Genomic DNA, 20,205 nt, shown 5'->3' with positions numbered 1-20,205 from the left:
CTTCTCCTGTTGCTCTGCAGCTTGACAGATCTAATTTTATTAGGATTCAAATGCTGCAGCGTGGTTTTAATTAGAGGGTCTCGGAGGTTCAAACTGAACAGGTCCTATCGCACAGGGCCGTGAGCCAGAATTATCCCATCCTATCCTATCCTATCCTATTCTATCCCATTCCATTCCATTCCATATTGTATCGTATCGTATCGTATTGTATCGTATCCTACTCTACTTACTCTACTCTACTCTATTCCCTATTCTATTCTATTCTATTCTACTCTACTCTATTCTATTCCCTATTCTATTCTCTATTCTACTCTACTCTACTCTATTCCCTATTCTACTCTACTCTACTCTATTCTATTCCCTATTCTACTCTACTCTATTCTGTTCCCTATTCTATTCCCTATTCTACTCTACTCTATTCTACTCTACTCTACTCTATTCTATTCCCTATTCTATTCTACTCTATTCTGTTCCCTATTCTATTCCCTATTCTACTCTATTCTGCTCCCTATTCTATTCCCTATTCTACTATACTCTATTCTATTCCCTATTCTATTCTACTCTACTCTATTCTATTCCCTATTCTATTCTATTCTATTCTACTCTATTCCCTATTCTATTCCCTATTCTATTCTACTCTACTCTATTCTACGCTACTCTATTCCCTATTCTATTCCCTATTCTCTACTCTACTCTACTCTACTCTATTCTATTCCCTATTCTATTCCCTATTCTACTCTATTCTATTCCCTACTCTACTCTACTCTACTTTACTCTATTCTACTCTGTTCTACTCTAAACTGGCATACACAATTTTAGGGCCCAGCTTTAGAGAAGCCCAGCCACAAAACATTGGGCACTATCAAAGAAAATGAAATTTAATGGTGAAAAAAGTGAGGTCTACATTTAGGCAAGAAAAACAAAAGGCACAGGTACAGTATACGTAATACCTTGCTCAACAGTAGTAACTGTGAGAGGGATCTTGGAGTCCTGGTGGAGAACCATTTAAATAGGAGCCAGACGTGTGCAGCAGCTGCCAAAAAAGCCAACACGGTTCTAGGCTGCAACAACAGAGGGATAGAATCAAGATTACACTAAATGTTAATGTACCACTTTATAAGGCCTTGGTTAAGGCCACACTTGGAGTACTGCATTCAGTTTTGATCACCACGATGCAAAAAGGATATTGAGACTCTAGAAAGTTCAGAGAAGAACAACAAAAATAATTAGGGGACTGGAGGCTAAAACATAGGAAGAACGTTTGCAGGAACTGGGTATGTCCAGTTTAATGAAAAGAAGGACCAGGGGAGACATGATAGCAGTCTTCCAATATCTCAGGGGTTGCCACAAAGAGGAGGGAGTCAAACTGATCCCCAAAGCACCTGAGGGTAGAAGAAGAAGCAATGGGTGGAAACTAATCAAAGAGAGAAGCAACTTAGAACTACAGGTAAGGCGAAATTTCCTGACAGTGAGGATAATTAACCAGACGTTGTGAATCTTCCAACACTAGAAGTTTTTAAGAAGATATTGGAAAGCCCTTCATGGCACCGGACCAGACTATCTCAGGGACCGCCTTCTGCTGCACAAATCCCAGCGACCAGTTAGGTCCCACAGAGTGTGTCTTCTCCGGGTCCCGTCAACCAAACAATGTCGCTTGGTGCGACCCAGGGGAAGAGCCTTCTCTGTGGCGGCCCCGGCCCTCTGGAACCAACTCCCCCCATGATTAGAATTGCCCCCACCCTCCTTGCCTTTCGTAAGCTGCTTAAAACCCACCTCTGCCGCCAGGCATGGGGGAATTGAGATACTCTTTCTCCCTAGGCCTTTACAATTTTATGCATGGTATGTTTGTGTGTATGTTTGGTTTTTATATAATGGGTTTTTAACTGTTTTTAGTATTGGATTACGTATTGTTATAGGCTGTTTTATTACTGTTGTTAGCCGCCCCGAGTCTGTGGAGAGGGGCGGCATACAAATCCAATTAATTAATTAATTAATTAATTAATTAAATAAATAAATGGGTGGGTTGGTGGGTGGCTGGGTGGATTGATTGATTGATTGATTAATTAATTAATTAATGTACGGTTTCCTACCTAAGCAGGGGGTTGGACAGGAAGACCCCCAAGGTCCCTTCCAACTCTTGTTCTTGTAGTTGTTCTTGTTGTTGTTATCATCATCATCATCATCATCATCATCATCATCATTAAATATTTACACGTACAGGTTTGTGGACCTGTTCTATTCACTCATGTCCTCTATTCTCGGTTGTCCTTATAAACACTCTCAATAGGCCCCTGGGAATTACTTGAACAACTCTGGCAATTATTTGAACACACGCTATGTACATCCGGCAACTTTCCACATGTGTCGCAGTCCCAAAGGCCAAATTGTATGCACTATCCGCATGCAAACAACCTCGCCGAGATACTCTCTCCTGGATCAATTAGCACTCCGCCTATTTGCCACAAACAGTCCATTAATCAGTCAATCATTGTGGCGGCTATCTCTGAGTTTCTCCAGCTGTTCCCATGCGTGGGAAATGCATTAACTGTTTATGAACCAAAAAGAGAATTGAAACAATATGGAAGAGACTCCCTTATCCCCACTTTTTTTGCGGTTATTTTATAACCTCTCTGGCAGACTACTGATTAAAAAAAAGACAGTATTTCCTAGAAAAACTCTAATTTGTGTGCTGTTTTATTGGTTTATTTTTTTTACTTCTTTTTAGTTATGAATCTTAGTTATGTATTGTACTGGGGTATTTTAAGTTTTTATATATACTTTTTTTACGGCTGTAAGCTGCCCTGAGTCTGCAAGGCGAAGGGCGGCTTATAAATTCAATCAATCAATCAATCAATCAATCAATCAATATCTCTCTCTCTCTCTCTCTCTCTCTCTCTCTCTCTATCTCTATCTCTATCTCTATATCAATCAATCTATCTATCTATCTATCTATCTCTATCTATCTCTATCTCTATCTATCTATCTCTATCTATCTATCTATCTATCTATCTATCTATCTATCTATCTATCTATCTATATCTTTCTCTATATCTAATCTCTCTCTCTCTCTCTCTCTCTCTCTTTATATATATATATATATATATATATATGTTTGCAACTGTCATTTCTTCCTAGTGTATAGTATGGGGGTGGAGATTTGGTTTGAATGTAGCAAATAGATTGGGTGATTATGTTTCAGTGATCTGATTGGTTGGTGTAATCATAATTATTAGAAGGATTGACATGGTGATTTTTATGAAGTGTTTTTTGTTTAAGGCTGGTTTCCAAATTTCAAAAGTCCAAATTCATAATTATTAGAAGGATTGATATGGTGATTTTTATGAAGTGTTTTTTTTCTTTAAGGCTGGTTTCCAAATTTCTGGTAGGCGAGACGTGTCATCTCTTTTATTCATGCAAAGGGGGCTCCTTTCAATTTCTATGGCTTCTAGAGCAATTCTTCTATATAAATTCTCTGTTTTGTGAAGTAATTTAGTTTTTTCAAAGTCAATTTCGTGCCCTGTTTTTTTTTTTTTTTTTTTTATCAATTTTTTTATTATTTTTCATAAAACAGACATACAGACGTACAAACATTAAACATAAAATGGGGATGTATTTCCCCGCTTCTTTTGAAAGTATACATTCGAATAGAGAAAAGAATACATAATCAAACATTTGTTGAATGTTAAAAAGTATAGTAAAAAATTTTCAAATCTTAAATGCAATATTAGTACAGTATAAGTAAAAATGCTTAATGTGTTATTTAAGTGTAATATATTCATCTAATCAAACATTCAAACTAATCTCAATTACTAAGCATACATAAAACAAAATTTTTAATATATCGCTTGTGAGTAAACAACTATGTCAAAATCATCAACAAATACATCTAATATTGTTATTACCTAAATAAAAACAGATCTATCTCTTATTTTTTCTTATCTAACCATTTATATATGTTGTTCCATGTTTCGTAAAATTTTGTATCTTCTTGATCGTTTAATCGTCTTGTCATCATATCCATTTCAGCGCAATCTAATATTTTAGCTATAACTTCTTCTTTCTTGGGGATTTCCTCCCCCTTCCAGTTTTGCGCATATATTATTCTAGCCGCAGTTAATATGTGTATAATTAAGTAAAGAGTTTCCTTCTTATAAGTCTGATTAGTAATTCCTAATAAGTAAAATTCCGGGGTGTTATCTATGTCATATTTTAATATTTCTTTTAATATCTTCTCAATCATCTTCCAATAAGTTTTAGCTTTGCTACATGTCCACCATTGATGGTAATAAGTTCCTATATCTTTCTTGCATTTCCAACACAGTGGGGATGTTTTAGGAAACATTTTAGCTATCCTGTTAGGTGGAAGGTGCCATCTATAAAACATTTTAATTTGGTTTTCTTTTAATGAAACTGACTTGGTCATTTTCCAATTATTAATCCAGACTTTTTCCCAAGTATCTATATCTATTTCCTTGCCTATATTTCTGCACCATCTTATCATGGTATCTTTTAGAGTCAACTCTATATTTTTGTGAGCGATAAGAAATTTATATATTTTCCCTATCATTTTTACTGAATTATTAATAATTAAATGACTTAGCAAATTCTTACTTTTATTAAAAGTATAAAGAGTTATATCCTTCTGGTATCTGGATCGAATCTGGGCATAATGCCACCAATCTATTATTATCCCTTCTTCTTGTAGTTTATTCCTAAGCTTTAGCTTCATCTGATCATTTAATAATTCTTTATATCTATAAAATATTTTCGTGTCTTTTATAGATTTTGGATGTGTTATTGCTTCTAGGGGGGCTATCCATTCTGGAACATTTAAGAAGTGATTTTTCTTTATGTCCTTCCAAACCTCTAGTAAATACTTCCTTAATGTGTGTCTTTTAAAATATGAGTGATTTTTTTCCTTGTCATACCATATAAATGCATGCCAACCCAGCATAAGATCATGTCCTTCTAAATTTAATATTCTTTTATTCTCTAAGGTTATCCAATCTTTAATCCATGTTAAGGCGGCGGCCTGATAATATAATTTCCAGTTTGGAAGACCAAATCCTCCTCTTTCTTTAATGTCTTCCAAACAGTTTATTTTTATCCTTGCTTTTTTCCCTTGCCATATAAATTTTTTAACTAAGTTTGTCAAAGTTTTAAAGAAAGTTCCCCCTGGGTTTATTGGAATTACCTGAAAGAGAAATAAAACCTTAGGCAAAATATTCATCTTGATTGTGGCAATTCTTCCTAAAAATGATATTTTCAGGTTGTTCCATGTTTCTAAATCTTTTTTAATTTCTGATAATAATTTTATGTAATTATCATTTTTTAAAGTTATTGTTTTCGCTGTTAAATTTATTCCTAAATATTTTACTTTCTTTACGGTTTTTATTCCAGAAATATTTTCTAATTTAGTTTCTTGTATTTTATTCATATTTTTGGTTAAGAAAGAGGTTTTACTTTTATTTATCTTTAAACCTGCTACCTTTCCGAATTGTTCAATAGTTTGCAATAAAGAAGGGACAGTTGTTATCGGTTCTTCAATTATAAACGTTAAGTCATCTGCAAAAGCTTGGAGTTTGTAAGTTTCGTCTCCTATAGTTAAACCTTTTATTTCGGAATCCGCTCTTATTTTAATTAATAAAGTTTCAAGTGTCATAATAAATAACAATGGTGATATAGGACATCCTTGACGAACTCCCTTGTTTATATCAAGTGCTTGTAATTGGTTATTATTTAATATTATTTTAGTCGTTTGTTTTGAGTATATAGTATCTATTAAATTAACAAATTTTGAGCCAAATCTCATTTTGTTTAATTGCATTTTTATAAATGTCCAGTTAACGTTGTCGAAGGCCTTTTGAGCATCTAAGAACATTAAGGATGCTGTCTTATCTGGATGTTGTTCATAGTATTCTAATGTATTTATTACTGTTCTAAGGTTATTTTTAATTTGTCGCCCTGGTAGAAATCCATTTTGGTCTTGATGTATTATTCCATTTATAATTCTTTTAAGTCTATCTGCATAAATGGCAATAAATATTTTATAATCTACATTTAATAAAGATATGGGTCTATAATTTTTGATTTTTAGTGGGTCAGTGCCGGATTTGTGTATTAAAGTTGTCAGCGATTCTGACCAAGATTTCGGAATTTTGCCCTCAAGTCTACATGAATTAAAAATTTCTAACATATATTTTCTTACTATTTCATTGTCTATCTTATACCATTCTGCCGGTATAGCATCCGGACCAGTGGCCTTATTGTTTTTCTGTTTTTTAATTATAGTTAGGAGTTCTTCCATTGTTATTGGACCATCCAACATAGTCTGTTGATCTTCTGTTATTTGTGGTAATTTTGAAGCCTGTAAGTAATTAAAAACCTCATCTTCACTAACATTGTCTTTGGCATAAAGATCTTTATAAAAGTTATAAACAATGTCCGCCTTTCCTTCTGTATCATATTTTATTGTACCATCTTTGTCTTCTAATTTTTTTATCAATTTGGATTGACTCTGCTTTCTAAGTTTATATGCTAACCATCTGCCTGGTTTATTTGCATGTTCAAAATAATGTTGTTTTGCTCTTTTAATTTTTTCAGTTATTTGATTTTGTTCTATAATTCTAATTTTATGTTTAATTACATTTATTTCTGTTTTAAAGTCTCTGTTCTTGGTGTGTTGCTGCGATGCAAATTCCAATTGTTTTAATTCATTTATTAGTTGTACGTACTTTAATTTATTTTCCTTATTGTATTTTGCTGTGTAAGATATTGTTAACCCTCTTATATAAGCTTTGAGTGTATCCCATATATTCTGTGGAGTGGTGTCTGGGGTTTTGTTAATCTCAAGAAATATTTTTAATTCCTTTTCAATCCAATCTTTATATTTCTTATCATTTAGTATAATTCTATTCATCCGCCAAATATTCTGTTTGTTGTTCCTTCTTATATAGACCACTATTGGGTTGTGGTCAGCCCATGTATTAACATCTATCTCTACTTCCCTTATTTCTTCTGCAACCATTTTTGATGTCCATACCATGTCTATTCTTGTCCAGATTTTGTGGGGATTAGAATAAAACGTAAATTGTCTTTTATGGGGGTGTCTTTCCCTCCATATATCATTTAGCAATAATTCTGTTTTCATTTTTTGGAAAGTACTAGGTAGTAGATTTCTTTTTGTTTTTTTCCTTTTATTATGGCTCCCTCCCCCTGAATGGTCTAATTGCCTATTCACAATAGCATTAAAATCACCTATTATTAATACATTCTCAATAGCTAAGTCTATTATTATTTGATGTAAATTTTTATAAAATATCATTTGGTCTTCATTGGGAGCATAAATAGAAACAACCAGTATAGGTCTAGGTTCAATATCAACTTGTACAATCAATATTCTACCATCATTATCCTTATATATCTGTTTGGAATTTATAGAATTCTCTACATACATCACCACACCTCTTTTTTTTTGATCTGCTAATGCAGCATACATTTTTCCAATTTTGGGATTCAACAATAATTTTTGGTTATCTTTTTTGATATGTACTTCTTGTAATATTGCAATTTGAGCATTTTGATTTCTGATTTTAGAGAAGATTTGTTTCCTTTTCCTTGGTTCATTAAGTCCGTTAACGTTTACCGAAAAGATCTTTAGATCTTTAGTTGTTGTCATTTAGTGGGTTTTTTGGTTTCTCGCTGAGGCTGAACTCTTCTTATAGCACCTTGGTCCTGCTCTATTGCTAGAGCTGTGGCCCCCAATAGTTCTTCTTGTTGGATTGCTAGTATCTCCCCTGATTGCTGTTGTGCTGGTTGTTGATGAGCCTCTTGTTGTTTATCTGAAAAGTCCATGTGGCTGATGCCACTATTTTCAAAGAAATACCTAGCTTGTTCTACATTTTCCAGCTTGTATCTTGTAGAACGCCATGTCAGAGAAAGACCTTGTGGGATTAACCAACGATAGGTTATATTTTCTTTGATCAAAATTCTGGTAAGAAACTGGTAATCTCTTCTGCTCTCTCTGACACTTCTTGGAACTTGTTTTAATATTTTTATTTCCACTCCTTGATGTTGGAGTTTGGAGTTTCTTGCCCAATGGAGTATGTCATCTCGCAAAGTTTTCCTGGTGAATTTGATATGAATCTCTCTTGGAAGATTGTGGCGACGGATGTAACTATTCGAAGTCCTGTAAACTTCATCGATTTCTTTCACTAGCGCAGCAGGATCCTCCTGGAGTATACCTCCAATCGTTTCCGCCATAGTCATTTTTAAATCTTCATCTTTTTCCTCTTTCATATTCTGAAATCGTAGTCCATACGAAGCACGTTGCATCTCCAGCTGAATAATTGATTCATCATGTCTTCTGTGTCTTGCATCAGCTCTCCCTTCGAGATAATCAATTCTTTTTGCGTTTTTGTCAGATTTCTCTTCAACCTTTTTCACTCGATCATCACTTTCTTGTAGTGTTTGTTGGATCTCCTTTATCTGGTCTTTCACCTCGCCCATATCAGCTTTCAGTTGGGCCATCTCCTTTTTAAATTCTGCCAAGTCTGCTTTTATGGCTTCCCTTTGTTGTGTTGCATCCTCTTTTATAACCTCTCTTTGTTGGGTGGCATTCTCTAGAGATTTAAAGATAGAGTCCTGCATATTGTTTAAAGTTTCTTGTAATGTTGCAAAGTTGGGCTGCGTTGTTTTGTCTTTTTCTTTATCCTTGGAAGCCATAGCTGAGGCCTGGTGTGTCGGGGAAGGACGTGGGGACACTTGTGGAGAAGAGATTGTTGCAGTAGGTTGTTTTTTGACTGTTTTAACAACGGTTGAATAAGTTGACATTATCAATTTTGAATCCGCTGTTTAAAATTTGAGTTAATTTAAATCAATCTAAATTTATATATAGTGAAAAGGAGAAAATTTCTATAAATTCCAAATCTATTCAATCTGTTTTATTAGCGGTTACGCTTAAATTATAACTATTCAATTATCAAGAAAGTTCAAAATTCAAAATCCAATATATATTGTTATTAATTATTTTAAAAATTTAAATTGTCTTTAAAAATTTAAAGATATAATACCTCAGGAAACTAATATAAAACTTTTAGGAATAAAAAACCAGTAAAAGTTAAAAATAAATGGTCTAATAAAAAGACAAAATAAATGACAGCAAAGAAAGAGTAATAACTATTTTAAAAAGGGAAAGTTTGAAAAAGTACAAAGAAAAAAAGAAGAGAAAAAAGATTTAATAAGGCAGCAAGAAGAGGGAGAAAAAGGGAGAGAAAAAAAAAAAGAAATGGGGAGTATTTCAATTCAAATAATTAAAATAGAGCAGGAAACCAAGGGTTGCTAACAATGCATAGTCTTCAATTCAAACTTCTTTCAAAAATAGAAATAAAAAGAAGGAAAATCAGAAGGAGAACAAAGAAAGAGTTAATTAATCAAAAAGAAAACACAATATGTATAGTTATGTTCTTCTTATAAATCAGGAAATTATATTAGATGAATAAAGAGTGTGAATCCCAATGTCAAAAAATACAATTGTACTTAATCCCAATTGCAGGTCTCACGAAAAAAAAAAAGTCAAATTAATAATTTTCTTGTAGTTAAAATGGAGTCTATGTTCTTTTCCAAGTTCAAGACAAAGGCAAAAAAAATAGATCCCAAGATGGAGTCAGGTTAGAAGTCAGAAGTTCATATGATCAGGCAGATGTGAAAAGGTTCTCAGAGGAAAAAATAATCCCAAGGAAAAAAAACAATCAGCAAGTAATCCAAAGTAGTTCAAAGACAGTCAGCAAGTAATCCAAGTAGGTTAATCCAAAGGTAAATATTCCAAAGGAAAGGTATCAGTTCCTTCTATTTCCCATTTATTTTCAAGTTGTTATATAATGATATTATGTTGCAAAGACAACAGGATGAGAGAAAAAAAAAAATAAGGCAACAAAGTTATATTCCTCCGCAGTTAAGATGTCAGCCCAGAACACAATGTTTTAACAGACTATAAAAAAGAAATTTTAGTCATCTTTACTAACTTCTTTTAAGCATTGAAATCTTCTAAATAGCCATTTCCAGTTCAAAATCTTTTATTAAAGGATAGAGTAAGAAAAAATATTTTATAGATTCCAAAAATCAAATACAAGATGGAAACAATGAAGATGAGAGAATTTAGTCTCGGCTGTTATTTGCGGATGAGACTCAGAAAAAAAAAAAACTTTCACTTTCGCCTCGTTAAAAAAAAAACTTTCCCTTGAGGCTTCCGAACGATCAAATCTTCAGATTTTGGTCTTGAAACAAAGAGGAAATTTTTTACCTTGAGTCCTTTATCGGATGTATTCTTTTTCAGTTAGATAAATGTAGAACTTTCAATTTAGAGCTTTTTCTCAGCTTCCCGCTGGGTGAGGGGAGAAAGCGCTGGCCGGTCCTCTCAGACGAAGAGGATCGGTTCTCCCGTCTTCGAAGCTGCGGGGCGAACCGCTGCCTCTGGAGTCTCAGCGATGGCTCCTCGGGCAGAGGGGAGCCCCCTGTTCTGGGATCGGGCCATCCGAGCCCGATCCGATCGCGAATGCGACCTTCGAAGGGGGTAGAAGGGATCGCTTGGCAGAGCCCTGCCAAGGATGTCCCGCCGCGATCACCGCCAAACCGGAAGCTCTCGTGCCCTGTTTTTTTAATGTGCTGGACAAGGGAGGAAGTCTTATCTTCTTTTTTAACTTTTTTAACTGAGAGAGAGAGAGAGAGAGAGAGATAGGGCCATATATATATATATGGCCCTGGGTTGGACCGAGAGGCAAAAAAGGAGCTGTGATGTTCCTTCAATATACCAGGGTGATTCGACACAAAATGTAACCCTTCCCTGGTACAGAGCTGAAGGGATTGGATACTGTAGCCTAGAGGATAATTCTCTGCCTTACAAGGCAAAGGTTGCAGGTTCAAGTCCCAGTGGGTATGGCTAGCTGATGAGGCCAAAATGAGGCCGAAATAGATCTATCCTAGTCTCCCTTAATTTTCAAATTCAGCTTAAACATGTGACATATACATATACATATACATATACATATACATATACATATACATATATACAGTATATATATATATATATATATATATATATATATATATATTTGTTTTCGTAAATTTTCACGGGTATATGTATGTAGATTGTTGTGAGTTCGGGTTTTGCCCTGTGTAATATTTTGCATGTTTATGCGACGTTTCGGTGATGGTGGATGTGATTTCACCGAAACATCGCATAAACATGCAAAATATTACACAGGGCAAAACCCGAACTCAGAACAATCTACATATATATATATATATATATATATATATATATATATATATATATATATATATTTGTTTTCGTAGATTTTCACGGGTACAGGTATGATGGTCTTGGTATATTCGTGTTTCTTCCCGTGTAGGATTTGGAAATTTCTGGCGACGTTTCGATGAGGTCCCACTCGTCATCTTCAGGCTGGTGTTTCTGTCCTTGTTCTAGGGCGAGCACAGCGAGACCTGAGCTGCCTTCCATCTATAAATACTGGTGGCTGGGTGTGGTTTGATGACTCAGCAATTGCCTGCTGCGTAGAAACTTCCTGGTGAGTCAGTGAGGTAACATCTGGGGTCTTTGATGTAGCTGAGGTATGCTGATTAGTTAATGGTTGTAGATTAGGCATGATATCCTGAGTAGTTGGAGCTTGCAGGCTACTTGATTGTTTTGCAATGTGTACATATATATATATACAGTATATATGTATATACTGTATTTTTATCAGCATACATGGTAGAGAATTCTGGGAGTTGAAGTCCATACAGCTTAAAGTTGCTAGAATGGTATTCCCTTCGCTTCCCTACCGGTTCGCAAATGTGAGTTATTAAATAGGACAGCATAGCCTGTGGACATGGCTTATTTTGTGGGTGTGGCTTGATGGTCATGTGACCAGGCAGGAGTGGCTTGCCAGCCATGTGACCAGGTGGGATGGCTTGACAATCATGTGACCAGGAATGGTGGCTTAAAGGTCATGTGGCATCTTTTTCAGTTGATTAAGTCCCATTATTGGCATAATAATTTAATAATAATTTATTAGATTTGTATGCCGCCCCTCTCCGAAGACTCGGGGCGGCTCACAACAATAATAAAAAACAATATTATAGCCACAAAAAGGACAAATGAGAGACAACATCATTTGTTGAGGAGCGCAGCAACATTTGAAGGTTTTGACCTGAACCCACAAGGTTCGGTATGATAACAGATTAGGCAAGAAGCTCAATTTTCTTGAATTGCTACATAAGTTCAGTTCTAGATAATGATTAGAATGGTTAAAGCGTTTATAGGTAATGTTGTTTGGTTGTGGGCACTGAGCACATTGTTATGTGTTGTGTGAATGTTTTATTGTTATTATAAAAATCAATTTAAGTTTTAATTTTTTAAAAAAAATAGGAGCACAGTAACATTTGAAGGTTTTGTCCTTAATCAGTAGGATAACAGATGCAGGTGCAGAAGCAAAAATCACCAAAAATTGCTGAAATATGGCTTGCACGAGCTTCTTCACACGTGTGCAGAAGCGAAATCTCCCGTGGGGGCACACACGCGTGTGTCGTGAGTACACAGCTGTGCACGCATCCCAAAATCGCTACCAGAATGGAGCACCTTACTGTCCTGGTAACAGTCCTTCACAGCCAGCAACCAATACTCTGACATCTTGTCTCTACAAAAGCCAATTTTGTTGCTCTTGTTTTTCCATTTTAGAAACATAGAAGATTGACGGCAGAAAAAGACCTCCTGGTCCATCTAGTCTGCCCTTATACTATTTCATGTATTCTATCTTAGGATGGATATATGTTTATCCCAGGCATGTTTAAATTCAATTACTGTGGATTTACCAACCATGTCTGCTGGAAGTTTGTTCCAAGGATCTACTACTCTTTCAGTCAAATAATATTTTCTCACGTTGCTTCTGATCTTTCCCCCAACTAACCTCAGATTGTGCCCCCTTGTTCTTGGGTTCACTTTCCTATTAAAAACACTTCCCTCCTGAACCTTATTTAACCCTTTAAGATATTGAAATGTTTCGATCATGTCCCCCCTTTCCCTTCTGTCCTCCAGACTATACAGATTGAGTTCATGAAGTCTTTCCTGATACGTTTTATGCTTAAGACCTTCCACCATTTTTGTAGCCCGTTCAATTTTATCCATATCTTTTTGTAGGTGAGGTCTATAGAACTGAACACAGTATTCCAAATGGGGTCTCACCAGCGCTCTGTACAGCGGGATCACAAACTCCCTCTCCCTGCTTGTTCTACCTCTAGCTATGCAGCCAAGCATTCTACCTGCTTTCCCTACCGCCTGACTGTGTTGAAGATATTCAACCCGTCTTCCTCTTTCTATTTTCCTCATTGCCTGATTAGCAATGCGTTCGGCAGCCTCCAGAAACTCCGTCTGGGGGGGTCAAAATCTTTGCATCCTCGCATCAAAAATCATTTCATGCTGGGTTTGGCTGCTGCTCCGAGTTGGATTTGTGTGGCGGTCAGACATTGCCAAAAAACCCCAAACCCACTCCAGATGTGGCCACCTGAATGATCACGACATTAAGATTTCCCTCTTTGTGGTGTGTGTATATGTGTTTTTGTATGTGTGTGTTGACTTTTACTAATGGGCGCTGGTGCTGCTTTGCCGTTAATCAAATTCTCATCAGAACGAATATTGATAAGATGCTTTGTTCTTTTCTTCGCTTTGACTGGGCTTTTATTTTCATGCATGTCGACAGGGCTCTGACTATAATTCAATGCTGTTTGTTTTATTTTATTTTTAAAAGAAAGTCAGCCTCCTCTTCGGTGGGATTTGCACGGGAGGAAATGTGTAATATCAGTTAGTTAAGGATCTGTGGCTGCTTTTATTTGAGCTTGGTTAAGTCTTAATGCAGATTAGGGTTTGTTTTTTGTAGGTATATTGTGTGGTTCTGTTAAGTTAGATCAGGGTGGCGGCTTTAAGACTTGTGGACTACAACTCCCAGAATTCTCCAGCCAGTTCCTGAGATTCATAACTGAGAGGTGTCCAATCTTGGCAGCTTTAGGACTTCTGGATTACAACTCCCAGAATTCTCCAGCCAGCTGCCGAGTCTCATAATCTAACTCAGCAGTGTCTAATCTTGGCAGCTTTAGGATTTATGGACTTCAACTCCCAGAATTCCACAGCCAGTTCCTGAGATTCATAACTCAGGGGTGTCTAATCTTGGCAGCTTTAGGACTTGTGGACTACAACTCCCAGAATTCTCCAGCCAGTTCCTGAGATTCATAACTCAGAGGTGTCTAATCTTGGTAGCTTTAGGACTTGTGGACTTCAAGGAGCCGGGGTGGCGCAGCAGGTAGAGTACTGTACTGCAGGCCACTAAAGCTGACTGTAGATCTGTAGGTCAGTGGTTCAAATCTCATCACCTGCTCAAGGTTGACTCAGCCTTCCGTCCTTCCGAGGTGGGTAAAATGAGAACCCGGATTGTGGGGGCAATAGGCTGGCTCTGTTAAAAAGTGCTATTGCTAACATGTTGTAAGCCGCCCTGAGTCTAAGGAGAAGGGCAGCATAAAAAAATCAAAGAAAGAAAAGAAAGGAGGAAGGAAGGAAGGAAGGAAGGATGGAAGGGGGAAGGAAGGGAGGAAGGATGGAAGGGGGAAGGAAGGAAGGGGGAAGGAAGGATGGAAGGAAGGAAGGATGGAAGGATGGAAGGAAGTAAGGAAGGATAGATGGATGGAAGGAGGAAGGAAGGAAGGAGGAAGGAAGGATGGAAGGAAGGAAGGATGGATGGAAGGAGGAAGGAAGGAAGGATGGATGGATGGATGGAAGGAGGAAGGAAGGATGGAAGGAAGGATGGAAGGAAGGATGGAAGGAAGGAGGAAGGATGGAAGGAGGAAGGATGGTAGGATGGAAGGAAGGAAGGAGGAAGGAAGGAAGGATGGAAGGAAGGAAGGAGTTAAACATATACAAAAAAAATATAAATAAAATGACTATGGAAGAGGCACTGCTAGTTTAAAAATGTACAGCATATGTCATCAGTCTGTTAAATATGAGATGAATTAGGATAAGAAGCACTCAGGGAGAGGTAAAAAGGGAGGATGAGGAACTAAAACGGTGAAGGAAGGGAAGAAGGAATAGAGGGAAATAGGAGGGGGAGAGAAGGAGTAGGAAGGTAGAAGGAGGAGATTGAGATAGAAGGAAGGGAGCGTAATGAAAGGAAGGAAAACAGACTGATGAACAGGATAAAAATAGGTGCAAAGGCTGACATTGATTTTTGATTGATTGAACAAAAATGTATAAATATTGAACATTGAGCGCTATCTAACAAAATGAAATTCAGTGGTGGTGAAAAAAGTAAGGTTCTACATTTAGGCAAGAAAAATCCACAGGAACAGTATAGGTGGTACATTGCTCAACAGTAGTAACTGTGAGAGAGATCTTGGAGTCTTGGTGGACAAACATTTAAATTTGAGCTAGCAGCTGCCCCAAAAGCCAACAGAGTTCTAGGCTGCATTAACAGAGGGATAGAATCAAGATCAAACAAAGTGTTAATACCACTTTATAAGGCCTTGGTGAGGCCACACTTGGAATACTGCATTCAGTTTTGGTCGCCACAATGCAAAAATTATTATTATTTATTGTTCTGCCGGGCTCTCTGATAGGAGCCTTCCGAAAATTCAAGGGTACAAATTTCAGACACACACCCGTTTGAAAATTCAAAACAATGTTCTTTATCACAAAATTCAAAATAAACTAAGCACTCTTTTTGTATTGCAAAGAGCACTCTTCCCCCAAACAACCGGGTAGTCTGTACAATTTCCCTTAAGCAGTCATTAAGTACTTAGCTAGCAGCTGTGAAGAAACTTCACACCCCTTCTTCTTCCAACCAAGTGAGACACACACACACACACACACACATTGCTCTGCTTTGTTTTCCAAGGCGTGAAAAAAGCAACAAAGTCCAGAAAACACAGGATTCCTGACGAACTCCAATCAGATACTCTTCCACAATGGCCAAACCCACATGCTTCTATTTATAGCAGCAGCCCTAATTACTGGAGCCCCACCCAAACACAGGTGGCCTCCCTTATTTTCTGTAATATGTCCTTACTTGGTCTCTTCTACGCATAATTCTGCGCTTGCGTGGGTCCACAACGTCATCATCTGAATCAATGGAAGATAAGGGAGATTGACTGCCTGGGCTGTGTGCCAAGCCCTCCTCTGCCGAGTCATTCCCACCTTCTTCTTTGTCCGAGGAAACTAAACTCTGATCTGATTCTGTCGGCAATAACACAGTCCTGTGACATGTTGAATTTCCCCCTGCATCCACCTCCCCATTCCCTGGGGCAGGGGCTGGGCCAGAGCCAACCACAACAATTTATTATCATTATTTATTAGATTTGTATGCCGCCCCTCTCCGCAGACTCGGGGTGGCTCACAGCAGTGATAAAACAATATACAGTAACAAATCTAATATTAAAGGTCTAAAATAACAAATCTAACATTAAAAGTCTAAAAGCCCCATTATTTAAAAATCATACACCCCAACATACCATACATAAAACTACATAGGCAAGGGGAGATGTCTCAGTTCCCCCATGCCTGATGGCAGAGGTGGGTTTTAGGGAGTTTACGAAAGGCAAGGAGGGTGGGGGCAATCCTAATCTCTGGGGGGAGCTGGTTCCAGAGGGAAATGATGTTGAGACTCTAGAAAGAGTGCATAGAAGAGCAACATTTATTTATTTATTTTATTATTTATTTATTTATTTATTGTTAGAGTTGAAAGGGACCCTGCAGGTCATCAAGTCCAACCCCCTGCCTGAGCAGGAAATCCTATAGCACCCCAGCCAAATGACAGTCCAATCTCCTCTTGAAAGTGTCCAGAGTTGGGGAGTTCACAACCTCCACTGGCAGGCCGTTCCACTGGTTGATCGCTCTGACCATCAGGAAGTTCTTCCTTATATCCAGGTTGAATCTCTCCTTGGTCAGTTTCCAGCTGTTGTTCCTCATCCGGCCCTCTGGTGCCCTGGAGAATAGAGTGACCCCCTCCTCTCTGTGGCAACCCCTTAAGTACCTGTATACTGCTATCACATAGATGAGTAGAGGACTGGAGGCTAAAACATATGAAGAACGGTTGCAGGAACTGGGCATAGCTAGTTTAATGAAAAGAAGTTGCAGGGGAGACATGATAGCAGTCTTCCAATATCTCAGGGGATACCACAAAGAAGAGGGAGTCAAGCTATTCTCCAAAGCACCTGAGGGTAGAACAAGAAGCAATGGGTGGAAACTAAACAAGGAGAGAAGCAACTTAGAACTAAGTAGAAATGTCCTGACAGTTAGAACAATTAACCAGTGGAACAGCTTGCCTCCAGAAGTTGTGAATGCTCAAACAATAGAAGTTTTTAAGTAGCTGTTGGATAACCATCTGTCTGAAGTAGTGCAGGGTTTCCTGCCTAAGCAGGGGGTTGGACTAGAAGACCTCCATGGTCCCTTCCAACTCTGTTATTGTTGATGATGATATCTTCTTCTTCTTCTTCTTCTTTTCCTCCTCCTCCTCCTTCTCCTTCCTCCTCCTCCTCCTTCTTCTCCTTCTCCTTCTTGACATTTAAGATACATGTGTTGACATAAAATAGAAATTGAGGAGGAAAAAATAAAAATGAAATTACAAAAAAAGCACTTTTGAAAAACATGACCTGGATGACTACGAATCTCTACAGACATTCTGGTATTTGCTTGTTTGGTACTCAACACACAAGCTAGAACTTGTCAATGTCAGCTGCTTGGGACTCACTGTATTATTCCTTATGTGATCTTGTTTGCTGTGTTGCATTGACATAATAATAATAATAATAATAATAATAATAATAATAATAATAATAATAATAATATCAACAACAACAACGAACAACAATAAAAAATTAGATTTGTATGGCGCCCATCTCCGAGGACTCAGAGGACTAATTTAATCTAATTTAATTTAAATTAAATTATTAAATTAAATCCTACCTACCCCCCCTCAAGGGATTCCATTCTCCTAACCCCTACCCCAATCTCAAAATATCTATTTTTTCTTCTGACCTGGTGTTGCTGGATGGGCACAGCGGCTTTAAGTCAGCTTGGCTGTCCATTTGACAAATAGCTTCTGTAGGCAGCAACGATTTTCCGTGCCCCCCCCCTTCTACGAGAGAGAAGGAAGGTGGGAAGGGAGTAACCGAAAGTGTGGAAGGAATCCGTTCAGCTCCCCGAAGAAGCAAAGGCCTATTAGAAATGGCTTAGTGATAGGTAAAGGAGATGTTTTGACAAACAGCAAGAGAGATTTCACTGGATCCAACTGGATATTTATTTATTATTTATTTATTCATTAATTGGATTTGTATGCCGCCCCTCGCCGAGGACTCGGGGCAGCTCACAACATATTGTGATCCTGCTGTACAGAGCGTGGTGAGACCAGCAAGTAGGATGCTTGGCTGCATAGCTAGAGGTATAACAAGCAGGAAGAGGGAGATTGTGATCCCGCTGTATAGAGCGCTGGTGGGATCCCATTTGGAATACTGTGTTCAGTTATTATTATTATTTATTAAATTTGTATGCTGCCCCTCTCCGTAGACTCGGGGCGGCTCACAACAGTAATAGAAAAACAATATATAATACAAATCTAATAATTAAAACTAAAAACCCATAATTTAAAAAACATGCACACAACATACCATACATAAACAATATAGGCCTGGGGAAGCTATCTCAGTTCCCCCATGCCTGACGGCAGAGGTGGGTTTTAAGAGGTTTGCGAAAGGCAAGGAGGGTTGGGGCAATCCTAATCTCTGGGGGGAGCTGGTTCCAGAGGGTTGGGGCCGCCACAGAGGAGGCTCTTTCCCTGGGTCCTGCCAGACGACATTGTTTAGTCGACGGGACCCGGAGAAGGCCAACTCTGTGGGACCTAACTGTTCGCTGGGATTCGTGTGGCAGAAGGCGGTCCTGGAGATATTCTGGTCCGATGCCTCACCTACAAAAAGATATTGATAAAACAGAATGGGTCCAAAGACGGGCTACAAAAAACAGGGGAAGTTCTTCAGCATAAAACGTATCAGGAAAGACTTCATGAACTCCATCTGTATAGTCTGGAGGACAGAAGGGAAAGGGGGGACATGATCAAAACCTTTAAATATATTAAAGGGTTCAATAAGGTTCAGGAGGGAAGAGTTTTTAAATAGGAAAGTGAACACAAGAACAAGGGGCACAATCTGAGGTTAGTTGGGGGAAAGATCAGAAGCAACATGAGAAAATATTATTTTATTGAAAGAGTGGTAGATGCTTGGAACAAACTTCCAGCAGACGTGATTGGTAAATCCACAGGAACTGAATTTAAACAGGCCTGGGATAAACATCTATCCATCCTAAGATAAAATACAGGAAACAGTATAAGGGCAGACTAGATGGATCACGAGGTCTTTTTCTGCCGTCAATCTTCTGTTTCTAGGTTTCTGTATCAAAAAACATAACAATACACCTGGAATCCAATTACAATGACTATGAAAACTTTTTAAAATTCCAGTATAATTTAAAAGAAATTAGATTTGAGGTCAAGGTTTGGGGGGGGGGGGGGCTGGATTGATACCAGAAGTAATTAATTGGGAACTAATAAATTTTTGGGGGGAAAGGAGTATTTATAATTGGCTTACTAAACTCAATACTGTTTTATTGTATTATGAAGGTAATTTGAAATGTATTAAAAAAGTTTGTATGGAGAATGTTTAAAAATTTTTTTACCCCACCCCAAAACCCCATTTCTTTCTCTCTCTCTCTCTCTTGGTATCATGTCAACCAGGGACTCTAGAACAGTGCCCCCCCCCAACTATTTAGGCACCAGTGACTATAGGGTGTGTTATTTTGTGTGTTGCCTGCATTCCATAGATGAAGCTTTGTGCGTTTGTGCAGCCAGGATGTTGGCTTGTGTTGTGTGTTGTGTTGTGTGTTGTGTGTACAGACTAGTATCAGTCTATGGACCGGAGTTGGGAATCCTTGCTCTCGAAAGAGTGCAGAGAAGAGCAACAAAGATGATTAGGGGACTGGAAGCTAAAACATACGAAGAACGGTTGCAGGAACTGGGTATGTCTCTAGTTTAATGAAAATAAGGACCAGAGGAGACAAGATAGCAGTCTTCCAATATCTCAGGGGCTGCCACAAAGAAGAAGGAGTCAACCTAAGCACCT

The 20,205-nt window shown here is 37.8% G+C and overlaps 1 protein-coding gene across 2 annotated transcripts in view; it reads left to right on the top strand.

Moving 5' to 3' along the window:
• Positions 1 to 20,205, top strand: part of C2CD4C (C2 calcium dependent domain containing 4C) — a 43,720-nt gene that overhangs the window by 13,931 nt on the left and 9,584 nt on the right. The window contains exon 1 of one of the 2 annotated variants that reach the window (XM_070744956.1): positions 14,413 to 14,457. The exons of the other annotated variant lie outside the window; for it this stretch is intronic. The gene's annotated coding sequence lies outside the window, so the exon portion shown is untranslated. Of the gene's footprint in view, positions 1 to 14,412; positions 14,458 to 20,205 lie in introns of those variants that run through there. 2 annotated transcript variants of the gene reach the window in all.

The sequence above is a fragment of the Erythrolamprus reginae genome, chromosome 1 (genome assembly GCF_031021105.1).
Source record: "Erythrolamprus reginae isolate rEryReg1 chromosome 1, rEryReg1.hap1, whole genome shotgun sequence".
In the NCBI taxonomy this organism is placed as follows: Eukaryota; Metazoa; Chordata; class Lepidosauria; order Squamata; family Dipsadidae; genus Erythrolamprus; species Erythrolamprus reginae.
The sequence above is the reverse complement of the archived record's forward strand: the minus strand, read 5'-3'. Positions and strand labels throughout refer to the sequence as shown.